Source organism: Sinocyclocheilus anshuiensis, unplaced genomic scaffold (genome assembly GCF_001515605.1).
Source record: "Sinocyclocheilus anshuiensis isolate Anshui unplaced genomic scaffold, SAMN03320099.WGS_v1.1 scaffold662, whole genome shotgun sequence".
NCBI lineage: Eukaryota > Metazoa > Chordata > Actinopteri > Cypriniformes > Cyprinidae > Sinocyclocheilus > Sinocyclocheilus anshuiensis.
The window spans coordinates 221,937-227,278 of record NW_015544156.1 but is presented as its reverse complement, the minus strand read 5'-3'; the positions used below and the strand labels follow the sequence as shown (position 1 = coordinate 227,278).

General features: G+C 36.3%; 1 long non-coding RNA gene across 1 annotated transcript in view; it reads right to left on the bottom strand.

Moving 5' to 3' along the window:
* Positions 1–4,132: 4,132 nt before the first annotated feature.
* Positions 4,133–5,342, bottom strand: part of LOC107695428 (uncharacterized) — a 3,869-nt gene continuing 2,659 nt past the window's right edge. Inside the window, exons 2-3 of the long non-coding RNA XR_001634994.1 lie at positions 4,208–4,210; positions 4,133–4,144 (exon numbers count right to left, since the gene is read on the bottom strand). This is a non-coding gene — a long non-coding RNA (uncharacterized LOC107695428). The remainder of the gene's footprint in view (positions 4,145–4,207; positions 4,211–5,342) is intronic.

The following is a 5,342-nucleotide window of genomic DNA, read 5'->3' as shown; positions in this document are numbered from 1 at the left end:
CATTGTAGTCTACTCTTCCAGGATCAGGAAACAGTCCTCCATAAAATGTGCTGCACACATCTGAATATTTGGGTTGAACTGTTCTGGAACAGTGTTGTAAATACAACTTAACCACTGATTTCTAGTCGTGTCCTCTTTTGGATGGCCAAAGAATGTATTTTCGCTTTCACAATGAAACACACAACGTCTTCACAACATGGATGGCGGCGGTAACAATAAAGTTACGCCTTCTTTCTTTGCATGAACATTTGGGCGGCGTTATGCAAATCTTCCCACACAGTGACGTAGACATGTGGGGCGTGTTTAAACGAGGCGTTTTAGGAGGGCGTGGACCAGTCTTAACTTTTATAAAGAATATCTCTTTCGGTTTGAGACTTTAGTCTTTGCAACTTTAGGGATCTTATCTATTTACCTATTAATAGGTAACTTACCTTATCTATTATAACCCTAATTAAACACATCTGATCCAGCTAATCTAATCATTTAGGCATATTAGAAAACTACATGGTATGTGTGTTGGAGCAGGGTTGAAACTAAACTCTGCAGGGCTGCGGCTCTCCAGGAACTGAGTTTGACACCCCTGGGATAGGCCTATAAATCTCAAACTAGTTGTTTTTAATTAAAGGAATCAGTTATTTAGAATAATAAGACGTTTGGGCTGTTACCAGGCAGTATCAACAAAATTCATCTTTGCAATGCAGAGGAAACACAGAAGCTTTATCTGTAGTGGCATTTAGATTACACACTGTTTAATGCAGGACATGAATGCATTTAACCCGCATTTACAAATGCAGAAATAATGTTTTGATATATGAGATATAAAATGTTGAATACTCATTTAAAAAAAAAAAATCAAAAGATACTTTAAATGTGAAATTAAAACCACCAGTAGGTGTCAGCAAGTCACTGTTAATAAGTGAGTCATTGCGATTGAACCAAATAATTTAAACGGTTGATTCATTCAGGAACGAAACACCATCATGTTGCTCAGAGACGCAAAACTGTGCTATGGTGGCTGTGTTTGGAATTATTTTTGTTGTCAAAATAGAGCAAAAACAGGCTATATTGGAATTATTTTTGTTGTCAAAATAGAGCAAAAACAGGCTATATGGTGTCTAAAACGCAAGTCTCTTAATTAACTTCTTGTTTATTGAACTGTTGTAAAAAAAAATCTATATGTAATAATGCAGATTTTTGGAGAAAAACGTCACTCTTCGTGTGATATTGATTTACTATATGAAATTAAATATGAAATTTTCTGCCCCTATATCTTCAATTTTGTGGTCATTCTAAATGCATTTTAACAGACTGAATCACGCAGTTAAAGATCGCACTCTAAATGCGCACGCGCACTAGTCTAATCTTCACGGCACTCTGTAGGAGTGTTTTGTTTGGTCTTTGGCAAAATACTGATAATGTCAAATCGCACATCGTTTAAACAACAATTACGATATTCTCGCAGACGATATATATCGCACACCCTGCACCACTGTTTTTTGGCTAATTTGTGCAAAACCTTTTGCTAAACTGTCAAAGCTTAATTTTAACCAGCAATGCAACGATGGAAGTATTTACCTTACATGTCGAGATGGTTGATGTCGAGATTTTATAAACTGCTAGTTTGGTCTCCCTAGGCAAACACAGCTTACACTGCATAATAGAGCTTAAATATGGAAAGGGGTTCACTTCATTTCCTTCGAGTTCAACTTCAGCAAAATACGACGGGGTTTCGTTTTCAGCTGGGTCTGCACCATAACCCCTGTCTTGTTTGTCTGCATCTTTCTTGTGATTTTAGCGCCAGTTTGCTCTCCTGCCCATTATTTACTGCAGTAGTTGCCAGTGAGCTATTTTTTTTTACTCAGTAATTAATGTGTTTTAAAATGTAGCGAAGTACAACACTTCAAACAAAATATACTTAAGTAAAAGTAAAATTACAGATTTTAAAAATTACTTTAAAAAGTAGAAGTACACAAAAAAGCTACTCAATTACAGTAACACGAGTAAATGCAATTTGTTACTTTCCACCTCTGGTTTTTCACAAGTGTCCGCCATTTCGTGAGTTTGTTTTGGTTAGTGATAACGATCGCCTGTATGCAAGGCGTATACTTGATTGTGTTTTTTCTCTTCGTGTTAGGGAATGGATTATTTTTGTAACTGAAGTGGATTGTGGCTATTAAGGGGTCCTTAAGATCCACACTGAAGACAGTAGTGAGGTAAGAGTGATTAGTTAGTTAGTTAGTTAGAGTGGTAGTTTGTTGAGCAACAAATTGATTAAGGTGCATTTTTTTTTGTAGGTGAAAAGGATGACAGAATTTGAAGTGGATCAATTTTGTGTTGGTGAGATCACTCGGGGAAAGCTCTCTAGGCTTAAAAAAAACTCAGCTTCAACATTATGAAATTGATGAAGTTGAGAGTGACTTTAGGAAGTCAGAGCTTGATGAGCTTTTGTTGTATTTTGGTGTACCTGATGTGACCGCTGAAACGGCAAGAGAGGAGATGGGGAAAGAACATGAAGCCATTAGGAGGAGTAAGGAGCAAGAGTTGGAAAATGAACGTGTGGGATTGGAGCTGGAGCGTGACAGAGTAAATCAGCTAAATAGACAGCGATAAAGGGAGCATGAGGTAAGATTTGATACAACTTAAGTGTTTTGCACGTATGCCTCGATTTCATGATTTTCATGATGCAGTCTGTGTATTTTTCAAAGCATTTGAAAGAGATTGGCCACAATCTGAGTGGGTGACATTGGTTTGGAGGCAGTTCGCTGATGAAGCTCAAGAAGTGTATGTAGCTCTTGATGCTGTTCAGTGCACTGAGTATGAAACTGTGAAACAGGTCGTTCTGCGGGCATATGAGTTGGTGCCTGAGGCCTAAAGGCAGCAGTTTCGGAAAGTTAAAGCCAGGCCAGACCTATGTTGTTTTAGCTAGGCAGCAGGAAATACTCTAATAAATGGTTGAGCAACTGAAACATATTTCTTTCAAGATTTGAAGCAGTTAATGGTACTGGAGCAATTTAAAAATAGTTTACCCAAACATATTGCAGTGCATCTGAATGAGCAGGAGATAACTGAAGTTTGTGCAGCAGCAGAAATGGCAGATAATTATGTCTTAGTGCATCAGCAGCCCTGGGTAGCAGAGAAGAAACGGGGTCCTCCAAGGCAGTTTGAGGAAAGGTTTAAAGAAGAGTGGCTTGATTAAGTGGTGGAAATAGCGGATGATGGGCACAGAACGGTAACAAAAGTCAGAGACATTTACAATTAGCCTACCCACAGGTGTAGTAGTGTGCAAACTCTACTACATGGGAAAAAGCAACATTGTAATAATTTTAATCCCTGTTTCGGAACAAAGCAATCGATCTACAGGTGTGAAAGCACCCTTAGAACCGGTGAATAGAAAGAGAATGATGTTCGCCAAATGAGTCGCTGTAGAAATCGAATACTTTAATGGTTGAGAACGAAACACGAGAGCTAACGCAAACGCAATGACATGTGAAATAAAACGTCATCGTGTTTTAAAGTGTGGCTTGATTAAACGGTGGAAACAGCGGATGATGGGCACAGAACAGTAACAAAACTTAGAGACATTTACAGTTACACACAGGTGTAGTAGTGTGCAAACTCTACTACATGGGGATGTTTAGATAACTATATAAGAATTCACGTTCACGTTTTTTAAAAATATTTATAGAACATTTTTATTTTTTTAATATTATATTATATTATATTATAATAAATAATTGACCTCAAAAAGGGAATTCATGAGCAATAATTGCTCCATTTTTTCATATTACATTGAATTTAACTAAACTAAAATGTGTATCATACATCAAGGGTCAAATCAAATATAAATAGCACATTAAAGTTAAAAGTTACACACTTTTTTTGTGTGCACGCTGTATAGGTCTGGTATAAAGAATGTTTTAGCTCAGGTGACTGAAATGTCCGCCCAATAGAGAAATATTTTGCTCAGCAAGAAAAAAAAAAATAGAGGTAACTTTGCTAGCAGAGTATTTAATGCACTTCAGGAATGGCTTGAAAACTCTTTCCCTGTAGCTTCTGTTTCTCGATGTGTCCCTCAGAGTTCTGTTCTTGGCCCACTGCTCTTTTATTTCTTATATTGCAAACACATGCTTAGTCACATTATTCACTGGCATAGACTCCCTTTAACTTTTAATTGCTTATACACTACTACAGTATATTAGTTCCAAACCCCCTTCCCCACAAGATTCTTATCTGCCTGTATTAAACACCCTGTCACATCAATAAAAAAAAGACTTGAATTAGTTATGAATCGACATTTATTAGTTATAATAACTGTATGTACACCAATGGTACAACACATATTGATATGCATGAATACACTTTTATTTCACAGCTATGAAACAGGAAATCATTTATTTTACCACTTTCATTTTGACTATAATTTCCTCTCCCTTTACATAAAAAATCACATCACAAAAAGGGTGAGAGAAAGGAGCAGATGGGTTTACGTATAAGATCAATGTAAGAAATGCAGACCATCTATTAATGATGGTTTAAGATGTATTCAGTTAAGTAAGAATAATAAACCTGGTTATTCTAGAAAAAAATGTTTCACAATTGCCTGTAATTTTTTGTGTGTGTGTCTGTGTGCGTTTTTTTAAATATATCAGAAACACTGAAAAGAAACATTGGAAAGTCAAGTGCAAGACAGACAGCATGGAACTGAGAAATGTTTTACAGATACTGTGGATGTGGCTCAACACAGACTTAATACAGTGTGCTTTATATCATCAAGTATACTCAAATTCACATTCCAGCATATCTTATCATAACTTTAAGATGTACATATAACAAACATATGTAAGACTATCACATTAAAACAATATTTTATTGTATAACATCTTCAAAAATATAGCCTGAATATTTTGAGATGCTATAAATAACATACAAGTATCTTCTTTTTCGAGTCTGATGTTAGATTACATAGAAATGTAGGGACACATACATGTAGGGAAAAACATTCCAAACATAGATCAGATAGAATGATTGATATGAAATTGCTGAGAGAGCTAGTCTGAATTAAACTCAAGCAAAGTACTACCTTTCTATACTTTTCACTATAGTATTTTATCTTATGCAGCACATAGAGGGTATACATTTCTATAGGATTACAAAAACACTTAATTAAAACTTCATCACATCAATTAAACACCATTTCAATGTTTCTAGAGCTGGAAAAAAAAATGCAATGTTACCTACAATCAGTGGCTTCGCTAGGTCTTCTTGGCCCCCTGTACAGCACATTGGGTCAATATCCCTCGATAGGAATCGTGGACTGTGGTCCCCCTCAGTGGGGGTGGTGG